This window comes from Peromyscus eremicus, chromosome 2 (assembly GCF_949786415.1).
Source record: "Peromyscus eremicus chromosome 2, PerEre_H2_v1, whole genome shotgun sequence".
Lineage (NCBI taxonomy): Eukaryota > Metazoa > Chordata > Mammalia > Rodentia > Cricetidae > Peromyscus > Peromyscus eremicus.
Genome location: NC_081417.1, coordinates 7,150,583 through 7,167,192, shown reverse-complemented (window position 1 = coordinate 7,167,192; position 16,610 = coordinate 7,150,583). Strand labels below are relative to the sequence as shown.

At 39.6% G+C, this 16,610-nt stretch overlaps 1 pseudogene; it reads right to left on the bottom strand.

Annotated features, from left to right (window-relative positions):
- Window positions 1-4,514: 4,514 nt before the first annotated feature.
- The window catches only part of LOC131904452 (acyl-protein thioesterase 1-like), a 64,194-nt pseudogene continuing 52,098 nt past the window's right edge, over window positions 4,515-16,610 (bottom strand).

The window sequence follows — 16,610 nt, the reverse complement described above, 5'->3', positions numbered from 1 at the left end:
CTCAAGCCCCAGAAATTTTGTTGGGAATCCACATGCATTGGGAATTTCATACTTTCCTAATGAACTGATGATTTTATCATTATGGAATATCACTCTATCTCGAGTGATATTTCTTTCCTTAAAATGGAGTTTGTTATTAGTATGCCTAACATGGCTTTCTTTCAGTTAATGTTTACTTCCTTTTCTATTTTTATCATTTAATTATTCTATATCCTTGCATTTTGTATGTGTTTCTTATAAGCAACATTATAAAATTAATAATTAGAAAATAAATGTCTGACAACATATTTAGATAACTAATATATTTCATTTAATTCTCTAATTTATTTTTGTATATATGTATGTGTGCACATGTATGTATGTATGTATGTATGTATGTATGTATGTACCATGGCTCATGTGTGGAGGTCAGAGGATGGACAATTTATGGGAGTTGGTTCTCCTTCCACCATTTGGGTCCTGGGGAATTGATCTTAGATCGTCAGGCTTGGGGTTGTGTGCCTTTACCTACTGAACCGTCTCTCCAGCTTTATTTCATTCTTCTAATGAAAAAAGTTACTGATATACTTACTGGATCTTATATATATGTGAATCAATTTAATTTAAAAATTTCTGCCCTGTTTTATAGTTCTTAATCTCCTTTCTCTAGCCATTTCTTAGATTCACAAAGCGTTTTCATTAGTCTGACCCCCACCTTCTTCTCCCTTGTCATTGGCTTTCTTCTCCAAATGAGAAAGAGCTTTATTTCCCTTTTGCATTTTCTGTCTTCACTTCTCTCACTTTTGAATAGTTTTTTGATATGTGGTCTAGTTTTACTGATTGTTGTTTTCGTTTATTCTGCTATTTGATATGTTAATTGAGTTTACAGATTCCACATCACCATTGGTTTATTGGAGTTATTGTGCTGAGAACCCCCTCACTTGAAAAACAGCTACACTCTTTTCTTCCAGCTCCTCTTCTTTTTCCTTCTTCCTTCCTCCTCCTTCCCTTCTCCTCTCTCATTCCTCCATCTCCCTCTTTCCCTCTTCCTCCTTTTCTTCTTCTTCTTCCTCCTCCTCTTCTCCTTCCTCCTTATCTCCCCCTCCCAGGTACTATCACACTGAGCTGTAAAGTTTTTCCTTCTAAGAGTCTGGTTCTGCTGTGTACTCTTTTTGCTTTACCCCAGTAGTTATGAATTGGTCCAATTTTATCCTTGAGAGGACATTTAGCTCAGTCTGGAAATATTTTGGCCTGCCATCCCAGGGAAGGGAAGGAAGAAGTATATCTTTTTGTACAGGCCAAGGATGCTTACGAAGATCTTGTAGTGCATAGAATATCACACAATGAATTGCCTGGCCCAATACTGCCAGAGCTGAGACTCATACATCATTTTTTTTGAGATCTTTGCTTTTTAGTTTGAGCTTATACATTTCAAAACTTTGTGCATAAGGCATTCTGAGAAGTCTGGCTTAAGTTTGTTTTCTAACAGATTTTTAACATCTGTCAGTTGCCTAGGAATTTTACCATCAATGGACATCCTAATATCTCTGTCTCGGATTTGTATTATTGTTGTTTTGTTTTTCTGAAAATGTGATTGTCTATTTTCTCTCAACCTGACTGGAGTTGTCTTGGTTTTGTAAAAATGAATATGTTTTTAATGTTGATCTTAGTTTCTATAGAATATTACTTCTTCAGGGCCATAGTTTATTCTTCTTTAGTGTACTCTAGTGCTTTGACATATAAGAGGTGCTTAACAGCTACTTTGTAGGATTGTGTTATGACTTGAAATTCAAATTGAAATTTAGTTGCTATGTACTAAGAGGTAGAAACTTTGGTAACTAGGCTATGAATGCTGTTTCATAGGAGTGGGCTCCTGATAGCCAGATACACTCAGCCTCCTTCTTCTCTGTTATTTGCACTTTTGCCCTTATACATTCTGCCATGGGGTGATGTAGTACACAGGCCCACTTTAGATGCTGATGCCATACTCTTGGACTTGCAGTTTCAACCACCATGATCCCAGTAAAACTCTACAAATTATGCTGTCTCTGGCAGAAAACAGTCTAAGATGGTTTTAAGGATTTCAAAATGGAAATGTGTAAAGTATTTTGAAACAGTCCCTGATATGTGGTGTGTGCTCAACAGATGAGGACTGTTGACACTACATTGACCAATACTCATTAACAATGTTGGTCATTGAAGCTAACACCATGGTCAGGCTTCTAGAGAAGTTCCCGAGGTCTTGATAAAGAGCCTGAATTTACAAGGTAGGTCTCACTGTTGGGAACTAAGGCAGTCACTGTACTGAGGGCAGACAGTTGTGAATGGGTCTCATTAGTAGAACCCGACTCTGCTGCAGACTGAACACAGGTATAGGCCACTAGTGATGGAGAGCCATTGGTATAATATCTTGTTAGAGATGTGTTGAGTATAGGACTAGTGATTTTAGGTGTATCTCTCATTTAACCTCTATCCTGGAGGTATTGCTTTTAGATGACTTTTCTTCTCTTCTTAACAACATAAGCATTTCTATACTAAAACACGATATTGTCGTTTTAATCAACTTAACAGTTCATGGGAAGACAGTGGTTTTCTTTTTTCTTCAGCAGTGTGGTCTCTTCTTGGTCATTAGTGGAGAAGTTCTGAGTTCAATATTTTTTTTTCTACAGGAAAGCCGGAATTAAATTTTATTTGACATTGATTGAAACTGTTTAAAACATTACATTTTCCCACATTATTGCTTATGAATTCAATGGAATATTTCTTACCCCTAAATAAGTCTTTACTGGTGTGTATAACTGAAGTTTATGTTCTTTGAAGGAAAGCAAAGTAGTAAATGATTGTTTGAAATTGTTTTAAATCCAGACTAACTGTATGGCTTAGTTCTTAACATCCTATCTAGTTATGATCTCCATATCAGTTAGCACCATGCTTATTAGCACGGTCATTGTCAGTTGGAAAACAGTAAGAAAAGCAACAGTTCAGAAATGACCTTATACAGAAGTAACAATAATTTTTGCAACATATTCAACTGTGTGATAACTATATTATGTGTATAATGGTTCTAAACATTCTTTATTACCCATAAATTCATTTTAATACTTTTCATCAGTATTCTGGATATTTTGATGATTTAAAATAAAACAATTTCTATTTTAATGTTTTCACAGGAGATTAACTTTCAAAACATAACTAAAATGAAAATTTCAAATTAGTTTGTTATCAGATTAAAAAACAAGTTTCTGATTGCTCATCATGTACAGTATTTAGTTTCAATAATAACATATGTACAGAAAATGTAAACTTAAAGTCTGCTATAAGATGTTTAAGAAATTATATTTTAAAACCAGTCTCAAGTATTTCTGAACATGCCAAGATATTATTTACCCTTTAAGATTTTACAGAAAAATAAAACCACAGAATTATTTTCAGGACTGAAAATTCTGATAACTCTACAGTCTAAAGTTGGACTAAGGTGCAGTTCTTTGAAATATATAAGATTAAATAATGTTTGGTTTCTTTACACATTATGTATATTTGAAATACCATAGTCTGTGATTCAGGATGTCAAATTATAATATCTATTGAGAAGTTTTTACAGCAGAGAGGCAATATTGGTCTTCTATGGAAGATCAAGAATGAACCTTTTTCTTGTTTATTTGTTTCTTTTTTCTTCTTCTTCTTCTTCTTCTTCTTCTTCTTCTTCTTCTTCTTCTTCTTCTTCTTCTTCTTCTTCTTCTTCTTCTTTTTTCCCGAGACAGGGTTTCTCTGTGTAGGTTTGTGCCTTTCCTGGAACTTGCTTTGTAGACCGGGCAGGCCTCCAACTCACAGAGATCTGCCAGCCTCTGCCTCCCGAGTGCTGGGATTAAAGGCGTGCACTACCACACCCGGCCTATTTGTTTCTTGAGAGGAGAAAAAAAAATTAAATAAAAGGAAAACAAAAGCCTGGTCCCCTATAAAAGGTCCACTAATTGAAGAGTGTTATTACTTTTTTTTTTTGACACTTAATAGCATTGTCTCTGGTATAATGTAATACCATCTCAACCTTATGTATTACAGTCATGTATATGTGATTACACATACAAAAATAGACACTGCATGGTGACTAAACAATTGAGTAAAACCACAGTCTAACTCACAGCATTAGCAAGTCACTTACAGATTATCCTAACAGCTTGTTTACACCTGAACAAATTTTCAGTGAGCATACTAGTGATTTTCAAATGATGTAATAAAATTCTGGGTGTGGTAGTTTATTTTGCTGAATTAATTTGAGAAAAAGATGGAAGCTGCTTCTCTTCACCTACTTTAATACTAGTATATTTTAGATTATATAATACAGATATATGTATAGAAACTTAAAAAGATCATACATTTCCAATGAGGGAGACATCATTTAGTCTGTATCATTGGTATGTATTTGCAAAACATTTTAATATTGCAAACATTAGAAGTTTTATGATCAGGCATGGGAAAGGGTTTATACTCTACTACAATGATACTGATGAACGTCTACACAAGGTCTCTTAGTGACGTCAATCAATCAGAGGTAGGAGTTTATCAATGAACTCCCAGACATCCATCATTTCCTGCTGACAATAGCTGTGCATCATGCTTTCATCATGGCTGTTTTTGCCAATGCTTTTAGTTTTTCAACAGTAAGAGAAACACATGTTAAGGGAACTAAAGGGACACAATCTCCATGGAACAGAAGAATTGGGATGTCACTATCAGCGATGTTGATAGGACCCCGAGGAAAGGAAGCCAACGTGGAAGTCTGCACTCAGTGCGGTGATGCTGCCTTTCTGTTGTGTGATAAGAGGAGTGCTCAAAGAAAGAACTGGCATCTCCCTGAGAAAATCCTCCCTAAACAACCGTCAGGAGGAACGCCATTCTTCACTTCTTGATCTACCAAAGCTTTTACATTTTCTGCTACATTTATGTTTGATTCCAGATTCATTATCCCGAGAACCTGGTGAAAGTTCTACAGTATCACACCAAGGGGGCATAGCCATATTCATATTTAATGCAATAGGCATAACGGGCACGTGTGGGCAGACACATTTCATGTGGGAACTTTTGACATCTGCAAAAGCTTTGGCCCTGCTGTGCCCAGTATTCCCTGATCCACGAAGAAAAATAACTGCAGTGGTGGCCTTCTAGGTGGGCCCCACAGTGGGTAGCTGGGTGCACAGGTTGTTCTGCACATCTCCCGGCTGGCAGACGTGCTTTGGAACTTGAGTTCAGTATTTTAAAATATGTCTTCACAGTCATATGACTAATAACTCCTGGATTCTTTGCTGACTTGGTGGCATTTTTATTCTTTGTGACTGTCATTGGAAGTTGTGAATGTTACAACTGCCACACTCAGAAGTTCAGAAGTGAAGATGTTTGTCTTTCATGTTTAACACACTCACTTGGTACTTAGAGTTTGTCTCTAGGCTTCTCCTGGTACAGATGACTGTCAAGTGAGTTACTACATGACTTGCTTAATGAACTAAAAAAGTGTAAGAGTATGTATTTTATGAAAGATAGAGATAATAAATCAGATCATATTTTTTATTAGTTTTATTTTTTTAATTAAGAAAATTTTTTTTCATTTTACACACCAGAGATCCCCCTCTTCCCTCTTCCTGTTCCTTCAGGCTTACCCCCAACTGACCTCCCATTCTCCCCCATAAGAGTTTCAAAATGCTCCTAAGGGCCAGGTCCTCATTTGGAAAATGAAGCCTCCAGAAGACAGCTGTCTTATCTGTAAGCATGTGTGTTAATGTGTAAGCGCGTGTGTTTGAATCTGTTTGTATGTGTGAGGAGAGAGGCAAAGATGTTTTTGCACAGGACAGAGGGTGGTGTCTCACAGACTCGCAGGCTCACAGAAGGTGGTGCAAAGGAATAATGAGTTTTTCTCTTTGGGTACCATTGAACCAATCCGTTACAAAACATGCTTTGCTTTTGCATTTTAGAAATCTGTTAAGACTTCAATCAGAAAATATCCTTGCCCTAAGAACTCTTACTTTACATCTATATAAAATCAAAGAATATCTTAGTAAAGGAGGTTCTGAGCCACTTGAGGCTCTGTGTGTGTGTGTGTGTGTGTGTGTGTGTGTGTGTGTGTGTGTGTGCAAGTTTTTTCTCTTTTGGAGATGGGGTTCTTGCTATGTTTTCTCAAACTCATGAGCACGAGTGATTCTCCTGCCTTAACTTTCAATGCAACTGGGACTTTAGGTGTCTACCCCATGCCTGGCTTTATCGTGATTCTTACAAAGGATCCATTATGGTCAGACCTCCTTCTGAGGCTTCCTCCTGGACAGGATAACACCTCTTTTCCTTCTGCTCATCCTTCTGTTAAAAGATTTCCTGTGGCTTTGCTGACAGCAATTCTTTTGCATTTGCACCCAATCCCCACATAGCCTCTTGATAACTGACCTTGGCTTTCTGTAAATCTCTAGATCCTGGATTAAGACCTGGACCAGACACCCATCCTTTCCAGTATTACCCAAGTCAGAGTTCAAGGATATCGTGTGTTGTGTAAGATCATGTGCTTACTCTAGCCCAGAGCAAGAGCAAGTAGGATACCTCATTTTTGAGTATTTCTCTTCATCAGATTCCCCAAATTCCAGTTCCATATCCTTTAATCTGGTTATAGCCGTGAGGGCTCAGCTGAGGCTCTGGGCAGCAGTCTTGTATCATAACACTCTTTCTTCTTCCTGAGTTTCTGCCTAGGCATACTTCACAAGCCTCTCCAGTGGTCAGATATGATCAAATAACAGCTGGCCATTGGGTGTAAGCTAAGAACTGTGAGAAATTCTAGAAAAATCTTCTAATAGCCATCTGGCTGCCCTTCTTCCTAAAGATGATTACAGATGGCCAAATCCTTTTTTTTTTTTTAAATTTTTATTTTGCAATACAATTCAGTTCTACATATCAGCCACAGATTCCCTTGTTCTCCCCCCTCCCGCCCCCCTCACCTTCCCCCCAGCCCGCCCCCCATTCCAATCTCCTCCAGGGCAAAGCCTTCCCCACAGACTGAGATCAACCTGGTGGACTCAGTCCAGGTAGGTCCAGTCCCCTCCTCCCAGGCCAAGCCAAGGGACCCTGCATAGGCCCCAGGTTTCAAACAGCCGACTCATGCAATGAGCACAGGACCCGGTGCCACTGCCTGGATGCCTCCCAAACAGATCAAGCCAATCAACTGTCTCACCCATTCAGAGGGCCTGATCCAGTTGGTGACCCCTCAGCCATTGGTTCATATTTCATGTGTTTCCGTTCGTTTGGCTATTTGTCTCTGTGCTTTATCCGACCTTGGTCTCAACAATTCTCGCTCATATAAACCCTCCTCATTCTCGCTAATTGGACTCCCAGAGATCCACCTGGGGCCTAGTCATGGATCTCTGCATCCAGATCTCTCAGTAGTTGGATGAGGTTTCTAGCACGACAATTAGGGTGTTTGGCCATCCCATCACCAGAGTAGGTCAGTTCGGACTGTCTCTCGACCATTGCCAGCAGTCTGTTGTGGGGGTATCTTTGTGGATTTCTGTGGGCCTCTCTAGCATTTTGTTTCTTCCTATTCTCATGTGGTCTTCATTTACCATGGTCTCCTATTCCTTGTTCTCCCTCTCTGTTGTTGATCCAGCTGGGATCTCCCACTCACCCAAGCTCTCTTTCCCTCGACCCTCGCCCTTCACTACCCCTACTCATGTCCAGGCTGTTCATGTAGATCTCATTCCATTTCTCTGTCATTGGGCAATCCCTGTGTCTTTCTTGGGGTCTTGTTTTCCAGGTAGCCTGCCTGGTGATGTGAGTAGCAGTCCAATCATCCTTGTTCCACATCTAGTATCCTGTTATGAGTGAGTACATACCATGTTTGTCTTTCTGAGTCTGGGATACCTCACTCAGGATGATTTTTTCTAGATCCATCCATTTGTCTGCAAACCTCATGATGTCATTGTTTTTCTCTGCTGAGTAGTATTCCATTGTGTATATGTACCACATTTTGTTTATCCATTCTTCAGTTGAAGGGCATCTAGGTTGTTTCCATGTTCTGGCTATTACAAACAATGCTGATATGAACATAGCTGAACAAGTGCTCTTGTGGTGTGGTTGAGCATTCCTTGGGTATATGCCCAAGAGTGGTATAGCTGGGTCTTGGGGGAGATGGATTCCCAATTTTCTAAGAAATCGTCATATTGATTTCCAAAGTGGTTGTACAAGCTTGCATTCCCACCAGCAGTGGAGGAGAGTTCCCCTAGCTCCACATCCTCTCCAGCATAAGGTGTCTTCAGTGTTTTTGATCTTAGCCATTCTGACAGGCATAAGGTGGTATCTCAGAGTTGTTTTGATTTGCATTTCCCTGATGATTAGGGATGTTGAGCAATTCCTTAAATGTCTTTCAGCCATTTGAGTTTCCTCTGTTGAGAATTCTCTGTTTAGTTCTATAGCCCATTTCTTAATTGGACTGTTGGGCATTTTGATGTCTAATTTCTTGAGTTCCTTATATATCCTGGATATCAGTCCTCTGTCAGATGTGGGATTGGTGAATATCTTTTCCCATTCTGTAGGCTGTCGCTTTGCTTTGTTGACCGTATCCTTTGCCCTACAAAAGCTTCTCAGTTTCAAGAGGTCCCATTGATTGATTGTTTCTCTCAGTGTCTGTGCTACTGGTGTTCTATTTAGAAAGTGGTCTCCTATGCCAATGCGTTCAAGACTACTTCCTACTTTCTCTTCTAGCAGGTTCAGAGTAGCTGGATTTATGTTGAGGTCCTTGATCTACTTGGACTTAAGTTTTGTGCACGGTGATAGATATGGATCTATTTGCAGCCTTCTACATGTTGATATCCAGTTTCGCCAGCACCATTTGTTGAAGATGCTTTCTTTTTTCCATTGTGCACTTTTGCAGATGGCCAAATCTTAAGCCATAGTGTGAGCTGTAGGCCCATTCTGGGGCCAGCAAAGGATCACAACTGGAGGGTCCAGGGCATGAACTTCACAGAAGTGAAATGTCAACAAACCTGTGATGCTTTGATGCCATTGCTATCATAACTCCAAACTAGTCCTGAGTCACATATTGAGGCTTAAAATTTTGTAAAATGATTGTTTATTCATTGTGCAAGCTTTCTTCTTCCATTTTCCTGTTTCCTTTCTTCTTGCTTTATTTCTTTGTGGTGCTGAGGATGGAACCCTATTCCTGATGATGCTAGACAGATGCTCTACCACTGAGCTGTGCCTTAGCCCTCGCTGTGCATGTTGGGTTGACATGGTTTGCTTCCCTGCTGTTTCCCCATGGGGGCTGACTCACAAATACTTCTGAAAAGAAGTCCATCATGATTCGTATGTGTTTTCTTCCCCATCAGGCTAATATTTGAAGGTAAACTTCTTGATGAATAAAGAAAAAGACTTAGTAATACATAAAGCAAAGCTTAAGAAAACAAAAGATTAAATGCAGAGTGGCTGCCTCTGCCCATTCAAGGTGGGCACAGAGTTGAGGTAACAGAAGAAGCTGCAGATGCCAATGCAGATACTAAGAATGTTCTCCACATGAGAACTCCATTTGGTAGTTCATGCAAAAGTGTCTGGACAACTATCCTGTGTCTTCATTATGTTCTAAATGCTGATGCAATAGTTCTCTGTTAGAAGCAAGTGCCTTTGAGGAAACTATCCTGCAAAGTGGAATCATGGTTCTCAGCAGCAAAGGTGATAGTGAGGGGCCAGTGGCAAAGTGTGGTGCATAAAGCGGCATGTGTCTATCACACAAATAGCTGAGATGCTTCAATCTTCTCATTCAAACTGCAAAGTCAATAAAACATTTTCACAACCGATGGTTATATCAAGAAGTGGAAGTGGTAAAGGGAATTTTAATAAAAATAAAAACCAAAGCCACCTTGCTATTTTATTGAGTACATGGGTCATTTTAACTTTATGACAGTCTGAAAACAGTATGTATTCAATGGTAACTACAAATTTTTAATTTTTATCATTTCCCAGGCTCACTACTCTCTCATGACACTAGATGGCAGTGGTGAGCCACAACAGTCATCATATCTTGAAAATGAACCAATGGTTGAGATTCCAGTGTGCTGTGTTGTGGTGAGGCTGGGTTAAATGTAAATGCATTTTAAACTTATGATTACTTCAACTTATGATAGATGTATAGGTTATAACTTCATCATGAGAAGCACCTGTATGTTGACAGTAGAGCAGCTGGGTCTGAAGATGCAAGTCAGTAAGTAATCCCAGCTCTCAGAAGGTTGCCCGTGTGAGGCGGCTTGGGCTACACAGCAAGATGCAGACTAGCTTGAGTACTCAGCAAGACTTTCCTCAAGCTCTGCCTCCCCCAAATATAAGAAACATTTGGTTTTCTTATATTTGGGGGAGGCAGAGCTTGAGAAAACCATTTTGGGCCAGGCGGTGGTGGCGCACGCCTTTAATCCCAGCACTTGGGAGGCAGAGGCAGGCAGATCTTTGCGAGTTCGAGGCCAGTCTGGTCTACAGAGCGAGATCCAGGAAAGGCGCAAAGCTACACAGAGAAACCCTGTCTCGAAAAACCTAAAAAAAAAAAAAAAGAAAAGAAAAGAAAACCATTTTGGCGATCATTTTCAACTTGTAACTAAAAAGACTAAAATGTTGAATTAAAATTATAAAAATATGCGAGGAAATACAAGCATGCACGAATGCCTCATTCAGTAACACCACATGTAATTATGAATAGGATAATGTCCTGTGTGGTAACCACAGATACAAGCCACCCTGTGCATTATCACTCTCCTTTCATTTACTCCCACCACTAAGTTTTAGCCACATACATCTACTTTTATCAGTATATGTTAATCACACGAAGTAATGGGGTTCTGTATATTTCTACACATAAGCAATATGCTATGGTTGTAGCAGGTATTTTTCTCAGTATCTCCATGCATTGTACCTGATTTTCTTAGACTTGTCTAGGACAGCTAAGATGTCATGTCCGTGGCAGTCAGCTCACTCTCTTGCGAGGTTAGGCCTTAGGGTTCTTTCTGTTTCCTGTAAATGCTTGCAGTCCCAGAGGCACTATGAGGAATGGCTGTCAGCCTGCTTCCTAGAACCGACCTCATTGAGCCTGACTGTTCCTGTTTCTTCAGCAACTTACATCATCTTCTTACATCTCAAGTTCTGGAGGAGGTGGCGGCATTAACCACCAGCTAGAGTGGTCTCTGTAATAACACACACAACGCACTTAGTATAGTGCTTGGCATACACACTGAGTGAGTACGACATCTTATTAATATTAATTAGCAATCATTTATCTTACAGACTGCTGTATCCTTGGTTCCTTCCAAGATATTTTCCAAATTGTAGAAGTTACTACATAAATGAATAAACAAAGTGTAGTAAAAATTAAAACATTTTATTGTGCTAAATTTTTGACAGAATTCATATAAAAAGCAATTTAATTGATTCATAAAGTGTGCCAATGTACATAAATCTCAAGTAACAAGCCCTACTAGTGAGGAAATTAGAATCAGTTAAAAATGCTTTTCTTTCATGATAAATCAAAGCAACTCGATTTTCCTAAAAATCAATGTTTAGGGCCACAGAGATCCAGAGCTACATCTACAATACATTGCATCGAGTTTTCTGTGAATTGAATCTAGGAGTTGAGTTTTATTGATTAGTTCTGCTATCATGAAATGTGATAAAGAGGCACATGTGAGACATTCCAGGACACAGCTGAACTGATTCTGCAGCACCCATCTGAATAAGCACTAGAAAGCATGGCACTGCACTACTGTATTCACAGATGCTCAAGTCTGAAAAAGAGTAAGTGGCTTCCATGTAGGCCACAGTGGCGTGAAGCCTCAAGCCTCTGGCTGTGAAGCAGTGTAACAACCTAGACAAGGACACCGTGACTCCAAAGGAGTGTCACAAAGAAAAATAATGTCGCATGACAAGTGTGTCCTAGCCATCCCCTAGAAAATTTTATTTTCCCTTTTCCAGCAAAGCACATTGTTAGAATACGTATTCTCTCATGTCCCATTCCTTCTTTCTAGTGTTGACAGTGCTGGTTATTCGTGTGAAAAGCCACATCCCATGAGCTTGTTTATTGCCACCGAGTCCACTATGAACACCGGATGAAAAGTGAAACCTGCTTCCTACTCTGTCCCCTTTGCTGCTGCTGTCTCCGAAGCACTGAAGCCCTTCCCCTCTCTGAAATACCATGACACGGTGTCTCCTGTGATAACCGTGCACACCAGTGTGTCCGTGCCACAGCTGGCCTTGGCTGAGTGTTTCTTGTCTTTACTGATCTATTATCCACTGGTCAGTCTTTACAGTGTTTTCTGTGATGGGGAGTAAATGGAATAACACCTGGCTTTTCAAGGAAGATAGTGTTGTGGAAAACAGTATACTTAAGATTTACTGTCCTGACTCCCTCAGTGTACAGTCAGGTGGCTGAAGGGTGTTCAAGTTCTTGTCACCACCTCCTCTATTTCCAGAACATTTCCATCAGTGTCTATGAATAAAAAGATCTCTCTGTGGCTGGGTTACCTCACTCAGTATGATTGTTTGCAGCTTCATCTACGGATCTGTGAATTTCACAATTTCACTTTTTCTTAATAGCCGAATAGTATTCCATTATGTAAATGCACCACATTTTCATTATTCATTCATCAGTTGATGGGCATAGAAGCTGTTTCTACTTCTTAACTACTGTGAATAGAGAAGTAACACACACGGAAAGTGGTATCTCTCTAGTAAGATACTATATTCTTTGTGTATATTTCAAGAGTGGTGTGACTTGGTCATATTCTTTATAAAGTTTGAATATCAATTCCTTACAAGATAATTTGATTTGCAAATAATTTGTAATTATTCTTTTTGAAATGTTCTTCCTTTTTACTCCCTCCCTGTAGCATGAATCTTAAAAGTTCTTATCAATAAAATCAAACCTGAGACCAGTTATTGGGGTCAATGCTGCAGAGAGACAGAACAAGACACAGCTAACCTCACCTGGCCAACTTCTCAGCTGGTCTTTTTTCCTCAGACTGGATGCTTCTGTGTCCTCATCCCAATGGCTTTCAGCTGAACTGTGCTAGAAACCTGAAAGCTTAACCAGCCAAATGCTTAACCAGCCAAAATGCTTCTAGTTTCTGGTCCTCACACCTTATATACCTTTCTGCTTTCTACCATCACTCTCTGGGATTAAAGGCTCGCTTTCTGGGATTAAAGGCATGAGTCACCATGCTTGGCTGTATCCTTGAACTCATGGATTTCTGCCTCTGGAATGCTAGGATTAAAGGCGTGTGCTATCACTGCCTATCTTAAGTATCTAGTGGCTTTTCTGTTCTCTGACCCCAGATAAGTTTATTAAGGTACACAGTATTTTGGGGAACACAATACCACCACACCTCCCTCCCTTCCTTCTTTCTTTTTTCTTATCATTCTCTTCTTCTCTCTTCCTCTCTGTCTCTCCTTTTTGTAAGTTTTTTGAGACAGTGTCTTGCTATATAGCCCAGGTTAGCCTAAATCTCTATGTAGTATTAGACTGGTCCAGACTGGTGTCAAACTTACAATTCCCTGCTTTAGGCTTCCAGGTGTTTGGATTAAAGGATTGCCACCATGCATATGATATCAATCTGTCAGTTGTGTTGTTTTATATATCATTAAAAAAGAGGTTTATTTATTTTATTTTATTAGTTGAGTGCTTAACGCCACGTGTGTGTAATGCCTTCAGAGGCCAGGAGAGGGCATCAGATCTTCTGGAACGGTTGTAAACTGCCTTGTGGGTGCTAGGAACTGAACCTAGGTCTTCTGCAAGAGCAGTGTGTATTTGTGTTTGTAGTGGCTGAACCATCTTCCAGTGCCCCTCTTACCCATCTTGATGAAGTACAGTCTGTGTTTTGTGTTGTCATGGTTCCGACATGACATCCAAAGTGTGACATGCAAACACAGTTCTACAAAACTTTCTTCTTGTGTGTTTTCTGGGAGGTTTATAGTTTTTATTCTGATCTTTAGATCTTTGATTTCAAGCTAATATTTTTGCATATAGTCTAAGTTATGTACCTAGCTTCATTTTATTTTGTATGTGGGCATCTATTTTCACTTTTTAGTTTTCAATAAAGCTGAAAACAGCTTTGCAATTCTTGAAATTTCTCAGGTTAAGGCACCCTTAACAAATTTTTATAGGGACTCCTATGTTGATAGAAACAGTTGCTGATGCCATTCATTAAATGTCTACACATGTAAGATGTATTCATACTTGAACAAATAAGTAACCATTTGAAAAATTATTAAGTATAACATAAAAACATTTAAATTAGTTAATATTAATTAAAATTTTATTAGTAAGTATCAATTATAATGGGTCTTTATATTGCTAGCTCTCTTAAACAACTTAAGCTTTTATGTTTCTCAATCTTCTTTTCTGAATTTGGTAACAAGGAAATTTCTTTTCTGAATTTGGTAACAAGGAAAACTGTAAGACTATAAATATAACTGTAGGGGAAAAGGGGCTGGCTAAAGAAATCCACCCTGACCCTGGAGCCCAGAACTAGGGAAAGATGGCTCAGATCAGGGCAGAAAGAAACAGTTTGCCTCAGTCAGATCAGAGCCATCTCTGCCCCTGGTCAACTGACTTGGGAAACCAACCAATCACAGAGCAGGATAGTAGAACACTGGACCTCGGGTTGACTCCACCCCCAAGACTTCCTGTGTAAACCGCCCTGCCTAGTCAGTTAGAAAAAAAGGCTGTTCTTTCTACCCTGGTAGAGGCAGCTACTCTCCTGGACTCCTTCCCAAATAAATCTCTTTCTCAAAAGAGTTTTGGGTGTGAAGATCTTCATTCACTGACATAGAGAAGATCCTTGCTGAGACGTCCCTCAGTGGACAAGACAAGGGAGAGCTGAAAGAGCAGAGCAAGGAGGAGCTGAACAGAAGATCTTTGCTGAGATGTCCCTCAGTGGACAGAGCAAGAGAGAGCTAAAAAGTAACACTTTTCTCGGGAGCAGGAGGAGATTGCTACATTTCTGCAGGGGTTTCCACTTTTGCAGAGTGAAGCAACATCTTAGGCTGGAGAAGCAGAACTCTGCTAGGAAGCCCCCTTAAATGGGAGCTGAGCAAAGTAGAGGCTCTCCAGGAGAGGAACAGTATTGCTATATCCTGCTGGGAGACCATCCCCCATCATACCAGGTATATCTTGACTTTCCTCAAGAGTCAGGATACCCTTTCCTGCTGAAGCAGTTCCAGGCCTGACTCTCCTGAGAAGTCAGAAAAATTTCCCTTCTAGGGTTGGGCTGCTTCTTTGCAGTTCCAGCCATCATAGCTGTGCTAAACAGCTCCAGGTGTCCGGGACACCTTCAGGACAGAGCTGTTGTTCTGAGCTGCTTGAGGTATCCAGGATACTTCACCCTCCAGGGCTGAACTGTCTCCTTGCAGCTCCAGCCTTCAGAGATGTCCTAAGCAGTTCAAAGTGTTGCCTGACTCCCAGGTACTCAGGACACCCTCCCCAGAGTTGCAAAGCTCACGTTTTGCAACCAATTTACTTACATATTTGGTGCCAAAACCCAGGACGCCAAACCCACAGAGTTGCAAAACTCAGGTTTTGCAACCAATTTACTTACAATAACTGTATAACTATCTCATCTTCAACCCCATCAGAGACCTGAGAAGGATAACTATTACCTGAGTAAACAGAAAGGACAGAGCAAACAACTTCCAAAACCAAGAAACAACAGAGACAACTGGTCGCCTGGACAGTCACCCAAGGTTCCTCTGCAACATGTGGCATCCACCTTCAGCCTAAAGGTCTAGACTATCTGACAGACTTTTCTGTGAAGCAGAAATTTTGAACATTGTCCTGGTAAAATTTGGCAGTCGACTTCCTTTGTGTCCTGCTTTTCCAGTTTGTATAGTATACTGTCAGCAGTTGAGGCAAGGACAATTTCTTGCCCAATGGCTAGCTTTGCCACATTTGGAGAAAATTCCATATAGAAGTTTTTCAGTGCCCATCACCTTCTTTGAAACAGATTGGTGCTTCCAGGAGCAGCTGTGTCTCACTGTCATTGAAAAGCCTTGTGTTATTAAAACATGTTAATAAGCCATATGTTATTAAAACCTGCCATATTCTGAAGGTCTCTGAAGTGTTTGTAGAACACCTATTTATCTAAAATATATATCTGTTTAACCTTGAAAACATATCTAACATGATCACAAGTTTGTGACTAGCTACTAACCTGCATAGCTTTCAAGGACTAGAACTTCACATTTTTAAATGAGCTGCATAGATATAACACCTTAAACAAGAGTAGAAACATATATATATATATATATATATATATATATATAAGCTATATAAACTATATAATATATATATATATATATATATATTAGTATATTGTAACAAAAATAACCGTAAATTTGTATCAATATTTGTATCAATATACAAAAATCCATACCAACACAAAATATTTGAGAATAGTAGTTGCTTTTTAGTTTAAAAGAAGATTCAGTAATCTACTCTTTTATCCTATCATTCTTATATCCCCCTTTATAAAAGTTTTCATCTCTCATTCCCTTTCCTCCACCCTACCAACACTACATAGGAGAGAAAGAAGGATAGAGGAAAGAAAAAGAAAGAAGTCTCTTAATCTAGCTTCCTTTGT